The 13301-nt window shown below is 35.4% G+C and overlaps 1 protein-coding gene across 4 annotated transcripts in view; it reads left to right on the top strand.

Moving 5' to 3' along the window:
• Window positions 1-13301, top strand: part of LOC101424034 (protocadherin-9) — a 947185-nt gene that overhangs the window by 808012 nt on the left and 125872 nt on the right. The window lies entirely within an intron of this gene.

A 13301-nucleotide genomic window follows, 5' to 3' on the forward strand; every position in this document is an offset into this window, starting at 1 on the left:
GCCCTAACATGTGGCAGTAGACTTTGGTGAGGGAAAGTTTTATGGCCTGTTAGCTGTAAGCTTCTATTTTAAATAAATGCCCTTTACAAAAGCCAGCAGATTTCTGGTATTTTGCATCAGCACCCCTTTGGCTGACTAATACAGAATTTGGTACCAGAGAGTGGGTTAGTGCTTTTGCAATTACAAAAATGCTGGAATGGTTTTATAAATGGTAAGAGGTATTTTTTGGAGGAATTGTGAAATGCTTAATGGAAAAAGACCAGATCACTTTGAAGAGACTGTTGATAGCAATATGGATGCTAAAGAGACTTTCTATGATGCCTTAGAAGTAAATGATGAAACCGTTGTTAGAAACTGGAGGAAAGGTGAGCTGTGTTTTAAAGTTGCAGAGAACTTAGCAAGATTAACTCCTGGTGTTTTATGGAAGGCAGAATTTGAAATTAGCGAGCCTGGACATTTAGCTAAAGGAGCTTTCCAGCATAACTCAGAGAATGTGGCTTGGCTTCTCTTTGTAGCTTATAGCAAAATGCTAGATGAGAAAGATAAGTTGAGGACTAAACTGTTGGGCACAAAAAAAACAGAAACTGATTCTGGATAATTCCAAGTCTCTGGAAATCAAACTCTTAGATAATAGTGCCCCACTTGGAACTTGTAAATCAGGATTGAAGATGCAGTTATCTAAGAAAGACTTGTGAAAAGTCTGACTGTCCGATGGCTTGGACCCCTGCTTCTTGCATGCCAAACCAACAAGATTTTGGAGAAAGCTGTATGAAAAAAACCACTGTTAAGCTTGGAATAAAAGGGACATGGAAAAGAGAAACTGAAGGAGAAACATCTTTAAGAAGAAAACCATGGAAGCTGAGATCTGGAATTAAGACATCGCCTTGGGCTGAGAGGAACCCCACCCATATGTACAGAGAGGGTGAATTTGCTCCAGTAGTTGAAGAGAGTGGATGTTCCCATCCAATGTTCTGGGAGAGTTCTGCCACCCTACGGTACACAAAGTGTGAAGCACATTCCTTCTGGATTAGGGTGGTTAGGGTCAGCATTACATCGGTCTGAGAGGGGTGTGCCTGTCTCACATCATTAGGGAAGGCCACATGGTCAATTCATTGCTCTGTGAGGGTTGAGCTTGTATGCCAAAGTTTAGGTAGGATATTACCCTCAAATCACTGTACTGGGGGGTTAAGTCTCTAACCCAAAGTTTGGGTAGGGTGTGGCAATCACCCCAATGATCTTCAAGGGTAAGTCTGGAGCTTGGTCAACACCCAGATGCTTGATGAAGGCAGAACCAAGAAAATGGCCACTGGGCAAGCCTATGGAAAGGGTGGGTTCCCATAAAGCCCCAGGGAGAAGAAATCATGATCTTAAGAATGGCTCTCAGACTTTGAAATCTAATGGAGGATGCCCTGCCGGTTTACTGAACTGTTCTGGACCCATAACTCATGTTTCCCTCCCAATTTCTCCTTATTATAATGAAAATGTTTATACTTTGTCCATTTGTATATTGGAAGCAGATAGATTGTTTTGTAAGTTTCAGAGGTCTATAGCAGATGGGGCTTTGTCCCAAGACAAATTGTATTTCTTTAAGTTGATTGTGATATAATTTAGTACTGGCATTGTTACTGATTTAAGGTTTTGTTTGAATATTGTAATGTCTTTTTGTGATGCAGAGGGTGGAGTGTAGAAGTTTGATATAGTTATGAATTCCTAAAATAGATATTGGATTATGTTTGGAAACTGGTCTGTCTAAAGTCTGACTTTTACTTAAGTAAATTATGATTAGGGCTTTGATTGGGCCATGTCAGTAGGGTGTTGCATCCCTGCCCCTTGGTGAGTGGGAACTCATAGATAAAACTCATGGCAAAGGACAGAGCTGGACTTTTGAAGTTGGGGCTTTGATGTTGGAGGTTTTGCTATTGGAGGTTTTGCTATTGGAGTCTTGAGCTGGAGTCCCGGTAAGTAAGAACACAGAGGAGCTTGGTTATGAGGAAAGAGAAGCAAACCCCAGGAAGAGAAGAACCCTGAGCTCAGAATGAATCAAGTCCTGGGAAGAGAAGGACCGTGAGCCTGGAATGAAGTGAGCCCCAGGAAGAGAGGAACCCAAAAAGTCTGAACTCTTGGCAAATGTTGGCAGCCATCTTGCCCCAACATGTGGCAATAAACTTTGGTGAAGGAAGTAACTTATGCTTTATGGCCTTTTAACTGTAAGCTTCTACTCTAAATAAACACCCTTTATAAAGGCCAGAAGATTTCTGGTATTTTGCATAAGCACCCCTTTGGATGACTAATACAGGCTTCCTAATAGAAAAATAGTTATTAAAGTCTATTGATACATTTGTCAAACTGTTCAGTTACCGAAAGATGTAATGCCATACATTGTATTACACAAATTGTAGAAGGCCCTTTTTGTTGGAGACCCAAATCATTTGATTCTTTAGCTATGTGTCCTTAGACTTCACGCCTTTCTGAACTTATTTATCTATAAATATTTTCTATATATGTCATATTGCAAAGAATACATAAACATTATATACGTTGTAAAATCACATAATTTCACATAGTGTTATGATAGTATATGTAGCATTTATAAGTATACTATTCATTACTGAAAAATATTTTACTCTTGAAGTCTCTATCCAAAAATCTAAAAGCATTATCCAACATCAAACCCAGGAAGTTAACACTAAATTGAGCAAATCACCAAATTTCTTTTGGTAATGGTTTAGGAATATTCCCCCATAAAGGAAAGATGCAGTGACTTCAGGGCTGGCATGCATGTCGCTTGCATCAAATAAATAAGTAAACAAACAAATATATATATATATATATATGAAATTCTTGGAGTCATTCTTTTTATGATTAAACTACAGAATTTCTCCTCACAATTGCTAATGCATTGACTCAAGTTGGCATGTTTACAGCAAATGAAAGTACATATTTATACCAAGTGTTTGAAGGAAGAGCTGTGTGAAGAGAAATTAGTTTCTATCATTTGTTCACTGTAAAGGACTGCTCATTAATTATGTCATATGTTTAAAGATCCTTATTCTTTAAAATGACTAGGTATCTTACTCTATGTGATACGCACTTAGAGCTAGGTAAACTTTAATTTCTTCAGCAAATGCACACTTGAGGAATTAAGGATCAAGTATGGGTTCCCAGTAATTTACTTAAAGACTATAATAGACTGTGGATTTGTATTGGAAATGATTTCTCCTAATCTTGTGTTAACTCTCCTAATACAATTGAGCTATGGCAGATTTTCTGGGGACCTAAAACCATTTGAATTTGGTGAAAACTATGGACAACTTCTTAAGAGGTAGGGAGAAACTAAAAGGGTAACATATACAAAATTTTGAAAAAATTATGAGATGCCCTAGTCCTAATTCCCTGAATTAATGATATGAATCATTAGCATGAGTCGTAGCTGTTATCTTCAAGGATGAAAGCTTACCTAGAAACTCTCAGTACTAAAACCATACAAGAATATGGCAGCTACTGTTTATTGACTGCTTCTTACATACCATGCAATATACATTTTATTCGCTAAACTTTTAATCAGTTCAACAAATATGCTGTTATATTAGTAACCACATTGCTTCAGTGAGATAAAGAATAACTATATACATTCAGTTTTGCCCCACATTCACTCAGATAAAGTTTGGAAATCTTCAGATAAAGCCTGGATGAATTAAGGACAGTGAATTAAGGCAATCCCGGATTTGAAGATGCAAGATTGGATCAGGGATGAGCAATAAGTTTGTTACCTATCAAAGGCAAATTACTTACTCGAAACTCAGGAACAGATCATTGTTTCATCCTTTGCAGAATCATAGTCTTTGTTTAGAATTTCCTTTATAATACGGGCTTCTGCATGATCGTGGCTTTCTCCTAGACCCACTTACTTTGGATTAGGCTCTTTGTTCTTACTATAAGCATGGTAGGTTATACTGGGCCAAATGGTTCAGCACTGGGGAAAACTCTTATCCTTTCTCACCCACCTTGACTGTTCACAACTACTTTTGCTTACTGAGTTGGCTACAGTACTAGTATTAGTCAGAGTCGGCTAATTGCTATAACAACACAAATGTCAGTGGCTCAACAAAATAGCCATTTCTTTCTTCTCATGTCACTGTTCAGGGTGGGTCAGAGAAGAGGTTCCTTGTGGCTGCTGCATTTGCCAGGTATCAAATAACTACCCTGGAGTACTTTGAATTGGTAAGAGAGAAATGGGGGAGGTTTGTGTGTAGGTTTTCTGTTGAGCATGGAGGTTGTGCATCCCACTAATGCCATCATTCCATTGGCCATATCAGTCACATGCCTGCCAGCTGCCAGAAAGGGAGCATGGGAATTTGTTTTCTTGATGTATGTCCAGGAGAAAAGGTGAAAATGTTTGTGAATGATTAACCAATTTCTGCCATTTTGCTCTAATATTAGATACTGATTCCTAGTAGGCAATCAACATTTATTTAGAAAAAAGCATGCACTTCCTTGCTAGGGCCTAAAAGTATATGTTGTATGGTTATAAGATTAATGCCCAATTTGTTCAGATGAAATGGTCTCTGATGCCAAAGGGTGGCCAGGATGCTTATTTTAAATTAAAAAATAAACTTTCACTGAAATAGTATATAGCTATAGTAAAATGCATATATCATAAGGGTAAAGTTCAATATGTTTTCACAAAATCAATACAATCATATAAAGAGCAACTGATCAAGAAATAGAATATTGCAAACACCCCAGAACTCTTCCCAGGGATCCTTTCCAGTCACTTTTTAGTACATGTCTTTTGGTGAACATATGTATAAATTTTGTTTAGGTATATATTTAGTCGTGGAATTATAGGTATTTATTCAGCTTTAGCAGATACTGTGAAGCCAAACAATGTTACAAAGTTGTTGTACCAATATATACCTCCTCCCACGGGGTCTATTTATGCCATAGCCTCACCAATTTTTGGCATCTTTTGTCTTTTCAATTTAGTGGTTCTGGTATCATGTAAACCATTTCATTGTGATTTGATTTGTGTCCTTGAAGACTAATTAACGATGTTGAACATCTTCTCAGCCACGAAACATTCTGATTTATGTGATAAGAATCCCACTCCTGTTTTATTTTTTTCTATATTTATTCTCAAAATATAGCTCAAAATTTTGGAAATTAATTTTGCTTTCAGCTTGTTGAAAACAAGGTGAAACTGTAGAAGTTATCCGTAATGGTGAACCCTGCCTTCTAGATTCCCAGCTGCCTTATCATCGCAAAAAGTGAGAAATAGGACCTTGATTTCCCTGATCATAATTCTTTTAATATACACCAAAAAATGGTCACCCAAGCCTCTTCTTAGCCGAATATGTCAGGGAAGTGTTTATACTACGATTTTTTTAAATTTTGAGGTTTTTTGCCATTACTAAAATTTATAGTTTCTGAATAAATACTGACTGTGAAGTAATCAGTAAGAAATGTCTAACACATTCTTGAATGGGAATTGCTCTTATTTTTATTTTGACTTCAAAAAGATTGTAGCAATATTTTGTATATAACATTAAGCAATCTTTAAAGAAGGAGCTTAGACCTGTATTAACCTCATACCAACAATTATAACCATTTTAACTGAAAAAGTTAAGGCATAATCTAAGTTTCCAAAGTCAACTCACTAAGGAAAAAAGACATCAGAGACAAAGTTCATAAACCATGCTTTGCTCCCAAATAGAGTTCCAGAAGCAAAATTGGGAGAACTAGAGTCACTTTTAGAGCCAAAAAGAGATGAAAATCTTTAGAAATTCTTCCAAACTAAAGAAAGAACGATGACCCTCCCTTGATGTAAATTAAATGAAAATAATGCTAAACTAAAGCAAGGATAAAAAAATTTAACAAAATGAGATTTCTTCTTATAGTTACTAGGCAATGATCTTTGGTTAATACCACATTATTTTGAAAAATAGCGTCTTTGCTTAGTTGACATCTTAACACTGCCAAATATGTGCACCATCAGGACCAAGAATGAAGAAGAATCTCTGATGTAGAGAAAATCAAGTCTTCCTCCAGACCCTGGTTCACATTGAAATCTTCAAGCGTGGAAACTGCTTGTAACTGCAGGATCCTAATCCTGGATTACTTTTCTTATTTATGTTGTTACAAATAGCCCCACATACTTAACGTAGAAACATTTAATAGTCCACTATTTATAGAAGCAATTTATTATTATTTTTTTAAAAAAGCAATTTATTATTGACAGGCAATTTATAATATCTTTTAGTCTCCCCTTTGCATTAATGAATTCAATTTTAATGAATATTATATGAAAAAAGTATATTGCTATGTATAATCTTAAAGCTTTAGCTTTTGAGTATGAAATGAACTAAACTTGTGAAAGTATTATCACCATTTAACTGACTTTCATACACCAAGTTGGTTCATGTGATAAGAAAGCAATTAGCATACTATCATAGAAAATATTATAAGACTTTTATACTGGCTTTGATAAAATCCTGGTTGTTACCATTTAATAAGTCATTATATGCTCTAGAGAATACACTAATACCTACTGTGGATATGCCATTTAGAGAGCTTCATGGCCTCTTTTCCCTTTTCCAAATTGAATTTCCACTTAAAAGAAGTAGCTATGGACAGAGTTGCTTGTCAAAGGCACAACAATCTCCAGTCTTACTCAATTCTTCAATCTGAAATAAAGACTGATTTACCAGCAACTGTCCCAGCACTAGTTGTTGCCATTTCCTGCCAATATACTCTACATTACATCTTATTGAAAAAATTAAGTTTCCCTGGACATGTAGTGAATTCCTTTGCACTTTCTGTAATATCCCTGAAGTGACCTCAATTTGTGATTTCTGATTTATCTTTCCATTCCTAAGGAAAACCTTACATGCACTGCAGCCTATACTGATTTTCAGACAAAACTAGACATTCACTTATTTGTGATCTTCCAGCACACATCTTTTCCCATTGAGTAATAACACTTCTCAAGTATTATTGAATTATTTTTATACATTTCTCTCTTCATAGACTCAGAACACAGACTCTTGGCATTGTGCCAGGCACATTGTAGAAACTTGTAAAAATGGTTTAATGAATGAATGAATGACTGGATGAATGGATTATACTTTATCATTTGAAAAGCGTTTACAAGTGCACTGAAGAATGCTTGAACATTGTTTTTAGTTAATATGCATGTCAACCTTCACATATTCTAGGTCCATGTGAAATAACTTATTAAAATATTTGATGATTATTCTTGCTACTAGATTTCTAGTTCCTTATACGTTGTCCTTTTTGCTTTGAATTTAGAAATCTGATAGATGTTTAAATGCCTGATATTTGTTTATATGATTAAAGAGAATTGGAGAAGTTAATATGAACACCGTGCCATACAAATTAATCACATCATCTATAATCAAATTGGCTTTCTTAGAGATTTTAATACTGTTCTTGAGATTTCCAGACATTTTTCCCCAGAATATCTTAAAAATTTTATATTTTATATATTTTTATTTTTCACATCCACTTTAAGTGCCATTGGATCCATCTCTAGCAACATTATCATATTTAATTCTTACATTTAGAAAATTAATTATTACTTCTTGACCGTACATATTTCTCTGAGTACTCTATTGGTTTCAGGCAAAATTATTCACACAAAAGTTTGCTGTACTCATTCAAATAAAGATCCATTTGTGAGAGTCTAATTGACTTTCTTTCTTCAAAGTTTACCAGGGAAAATGCTTATTTAATCAGCACTATCATTTAATATTAAATTTACAAAAGGAGATTTCTAATTTGAGAGTATATAAAGAACAACAAAGTATATTTTATCTAACTCAAAAAGAACTAATGTTAAAACTGGATTTTTAATACCTGGCATAGGAGTACATAGGATGAGATACTTAATATCATAAGAATTACAATATTACGTGAGGTTGTAGCTCAGGACCTCAATGACTGTAAACCAACTTAGAGATACACTTTAATATGAATGCATACATGTGTTTCCTTATTTTAGACATGTTACTATTTCTATTTTCTAACCACATCCCAAGTCTCCCTTCTTGCTTTCTCCCATTTCTCCAGTCCTGTGTTTCTTTGGCAGCATGGTATGGCCCTGAGAGTTGCACAGGGAAAGGGTCCCATCAGCTGAGACGAAAAGGATCCCATTTAGGAATTTCTCCTTTCTCCTTTCATCCCATCCAACTTTACTTTCCTTCCTCTGTCTGTTCTTTTCCCCTCTTTTCCTTATTTTTTTAAAGACCAAAGGGAAACTATATAGCATTGCAAACATTTCTTCTGTAGTCTGCATTTTTCTCCCTGCTATACATGATACATAACCAGGTCTCTGTCTACCTTTGCCTTTCATGACAAAGCTTTAATTCCTCTAATTTTACAAATTTTATATATGTAAAAACTTAAGTAACCTAAAAGCTTTCCATTTAAGGATATTGAAACTTTCTTATCAGCTTTCCAGTGAAAATTGTGGAGAGTTAATTATTGCTTGGGAAGTACCCATGCTCTACTTGTTGCAGGTAAATTACCTCAAAACTGAGACATCATGTTGTCATCAGTTCCCAGAAGGTGTCTTTAAACAGCCTTCTCCTCTCATGATCTTTATTGGAGCCTGTTAGTTTGTTATATTCACGGGATATTTTAGACCTGCCAATACCATAATATTCCACTTGATTCCAGGGTTCTATGTAGAAAATATTTAGCAAAATATAAGCATTTGGATAATAAATATGATGACTTTATTCCCTAGTATTTTCTTATACTATAACAAATAAGCAGGAAAAGCACATTTAAGTGTACTTTTGCTAAAATGAAAAGTAAATTTTACTCAGGAAAAATGTCTCATTAATATCAATAAAAACTCAAAAAAACTCATCGGTTTAAGCATCTTCATAAATATTAAATTGAATACCAAAGTGTTGATAATAATGAAAAACCTAGTAATCTGTTCATTGACTAAATCTGTTTGTCATTCTGCTTGTCTTCTATAGTCTATGCAACTATGTGAGGGAATGATGAGAATCAAGCAATAATGAATCTCAGAAGTCATTAAAATGCAATCATCCATGTTCTCAGAAAGCTTTTTTTTTACAGCCTCTTTCCATATTGTCAATGCTTCTGAAATAATCACTTAATGTATTTGTGTGTGTCTTGGTTTTGAAATATAATACTTCCAAACTGAAGCCTTTCTCTTCTACTTTGATTTTGATAAAGACTGTGTCAACAGATATTATTAAATTCTTGTATGTTCATGTTAAGCAGTAGAAAACTGATATTTGAGTAGCAATATACTGAAAGCCTTAAAGATCTGTTAATATAGATATGATGCATGTCCTCTGTGGACTTACAATTCTACACAAACTATATTGTTGATAAATCCAAGTAAATACTGAGCAGTTTGAATAAGATAGTGGAGCATAACAGAATAAAAACAGAATATCTGAGTCTCAGTCTCATCTCTGCCATATACTAACTTTGTGATTGTGATCAGTTTATTTAACCTGTTTGTGTGGCAGTTTCCTGTTTTGTAAAATTGAGAGATTAATACTTTGCTCATACCATTGATATACTAATATAGTGTCAGTGTTCTCCAGGGAAACACAACTGACATGATATAGATATATAATATTGTGAAATTCATTATAGGAATTGGTTCACATGACTATGGGGATGGACGAGTCCAAAGTCCATAGGGCATGCCACAAGCTGGGAACTCCAAAGAAGGTTTTTGTTGAATTCTGCAAGAGAAGCTTGCTGGCCGAAGTAGAGACAGAAATTCTTTCTGACTGCTGAAATCATCAGTTCTCACTTTAAGGCCTTCAACTGATTAGATGGGACTTCTTTTACTGTTGAAGACAATTTCCTTAGTTGATTATCGATGTATTCAGCCATAGATGGAATCAACCCAATAAAGATTTAAATTCATGAAATATTCTCACTATAACAATCAAGCCATGCTTGCCTGACCAAAAAACTGGACAACTTAACTAGTCAAGTTGACACATGAACTTAACCATCACATATGGAGAGAGTGCTTTGTATAGTTTCTTACAAACAGAAGATGCTAAATGCATTTTAACATGTCTTATTATTGAGTCAGCAAAAGTTAAACAATTTCTCCTTTGAATAGAAAATGAAGTTATTGGAATTTATGAACTGCTATAGACCCAGACTGTACTGAATGGATAATTCCCCTCTCATCTCTGACCTGCTTACATATGGCTACCATCAAGTCTCTTGAGAAGGGTCTATAGGTAAGGTAGTCAGATACCTCAGTTTTTGTGAACAAAGTGTTCAAAGGTTTTGATGAACTGATGAGGTTCAAAAGTTTTAATGAGGTAGGTATGCCTCATAGCTAAACTTTAGATTTGCAAATGAATTTTTGAATGTATGAATTACCACATCTGATCTCCTTGTGATTTGAGAATTAATTTATTTCAAATTCCTCTCCACCTTTGGTGAGGTTTTTCAGCATACATGCCAGACCCTTTGTGCTTCTGCTGCACTTTGAATCGGTCCTCACTGCAATACTTACACTGCATTTCAAATGATCACTTATATGAATGTCTCACTTAGACCCAGTTCAATTTAGCCATATGCCAAGACTCTGCTTTGTGTTAGTGATAAAAATGAATAAAAGATGTTTACTGCTCTTCCAGGGTCAATAGTGGAGCAAGGGAGCAGGGAGAAACTCTTTATGGCCATGCTTTGTCACTGTGTTGGTGGCCTTCAGCTGCTAGTGCAGGGCCGACACCTAATAGCCACCCCGTACATGTTTGCTGAATGAATACATGAATATACTATTTTATTGTCTCAGTGGAAGAATTTAGCAACATCTTTAAAAATGCGTCCTCACTTTCCCTCACAGGCTACCCAGAGCCAAGATTTGCAGCTGTGAGGAAAATAGCAGAGCTTGTTTTCCTCAATCTGACACCACTTTTTAGCTTAGCCTATTCTGAGTCTGACCTAAATTTATTATAGTTATTATAATGGAAATATGCCCTTGATATATTAAGTGAAAGAATTAGGCTGAAATGCAATGTATTGTTTGATCCCATCCTTCAAAATATACATGCATCTGTTTAGGAAAAAATACAGGTGAAATAAATAAAAACAATTTATAGTAAATCCCTTTGCATGGTTGAATTAAGGATAATCTTTATTTCTCTGAACATTTGTAGTAAGCTTGTATTACTTCTAGAAATATGAGGAAAAATACTCTATTTTCGAAACAGAGAAGAATCTTGACCAGAGACAGAATGTAAAACGGCCAGAGGGTCTGAGTTTGAGTCCATCTGCAGACAAGAAGGGCTCTTTTGCCTAGGTAAGGTCTGGCTCCTAGGACATTTACACCTGACTCACTTAGCTTGTGGGTCAATGGGGATGATCCCATGAAGAGATGTTTGCTCTGTCTCACTAAAAATTCCATTCCAGTTATGGACTGTGTCCCCTCCACCCCCTACCCCATAAAGACATGTTCAAGTCCTAACTGCTGGTCCTATGCAAGGGAACCCATTCATAAATAGGACCTTTGCAGATATCGTTAGTTAAGGTGAGGCAACACAACCAAGATGCACCGTAATCCAGTATGCCTGGAGACAGTCAGGGAGAGAGATGGCCATTCCACAGAGGCAGAGATTGAGTTGTCAACTGCCGGCAAGCCACCTCCATTTTGCTACAGACTTCATGGAACGCCTGGCCCTGCTGACACCTTAGGTTTGAACTTCTCACCTCCAAAACTATGAAACAATAAATACCACGAGACAATAAATTCCTCTTGCTTAAGCCAATTAGTCTGTGGTACTTTATTACAGTGACCCTGGCAGACTAAGACAATTCCCATTAACAGGCTCTGTAATGCTAAGGAGGTCCAGATCCTGGTTTGCCCGTTTCACCGCTGCACGGTTAGTAAGAATACTTTTAACAAATCGTCCTTGACTGTCAACAGCAATCACTGCTGTGCCCTTGTCTGCTAGCATTTCAAACCATTTGACCTTAGTCTTAAGAACTTTTAAAATAACCAGCAAAAGTTTTTCCCTCCTTTACCTGCAGGCCATTGTTCTGCATCCTTCTATCTTCTGGCATTATGAAAGATGTCCATCCCTTATCTCGGTTACCTTGAAGATATTTATAGACCAGGCTCAGATCCCTCTGAGGGAGCTCTCCCATTTGGACTCTTTAAGCTCAGTGTTTCATGTCCTCCAATCCTCACTTTCTAACGTATTTATTCTGTTCTGTCTAAGGAAACATTTTTTGAATATTCTTTTTACCCACTGAGGATGTGAAATATAAGTAAAAAAAAAAAAAATCACAAACACCAAAGGGCTTTTGTTGTTTATATAATCACCATGTACATGTTTTTTTTTTTTGCCTTTCCCAACTATATTACTTGTTCTTCAGGAAATGACATTGGCTTGTTTTTTGCAATGCACTGAATTTTTTTGCATACATTCTTATTGATCTCCCTTGTTTTCTCAGACATGTCATGGTTTAAATGCTTTATATACCTCAGTCTCAAGTATAGTCTTATATTTGGCTAAATTGCAGTCAGCATCAGAGTGAATTTCACTGTATGAATGTATTTTGCCACAAAGAAAATAGAAATTGGTGTGTGTTCTTTTTCATTTCAGGTCACTATTGTAAAATGGCATGTGAAATAAAACACACTTCCCTCTCTTCAGCTCTTTCTTTGAGACTAAAATCCTTTTGTGAAACATGAAAATATGACCATTAATTCATATAAATGTTTAATTTATTTAGTTATTTATAGATTTGTATTATTTTAGCAAATGTGACTTTCTTAATCTTGGAGCATATCATCTATAAATTTTTTTTCTATTCCAGAATTTATAGGGTTAACAGAAATTTTATGCAGAAATATAGATTTCCCAAATATTCCCCTCACACATGCCGTTTTCCCAATTATTAACATTTTGCATTAGTGTGGTAATTTTGTTACAACTGATAACCATATTATTATATTTATACTATTGACTACAGTCCATAGTTTATATTATTGATTATTGTTCACTGCATTGTATAGTTGTTTGGGTTGTTTTGTTTTGTTTTCATTTTATTCTGGTAAACTTACACACAATTTAACATTTCCCCTTTTAACTACATTCAAATATATAATTTAGTAGTGTTAATTATATTTGCAATATCATTCTACCATCCATTACAAAAGCTATTTCATTAACCCAAACAGAAACTCTTTACCAATTAAGCATTAACTCCCCATTCCCTAACCTACCCAGCCCCTGATAACCTATGTTCTAGTTTCT

This window comes from Dasypus novemcinctus, chromosome 15 (assembly GCF_030445035.2).
Source record: "Dasypus novemcinctus isolate mDasNov1 chromosome 15, mDasNov1.1.hap2, whole genome shotgun sequence".
Lineage (NCBI taxonomy): Eukaryota > Metazoa > Chordata > Mammalia > Cingulata > Dasypodidae > Dasypus > Dasypus novemcinctus.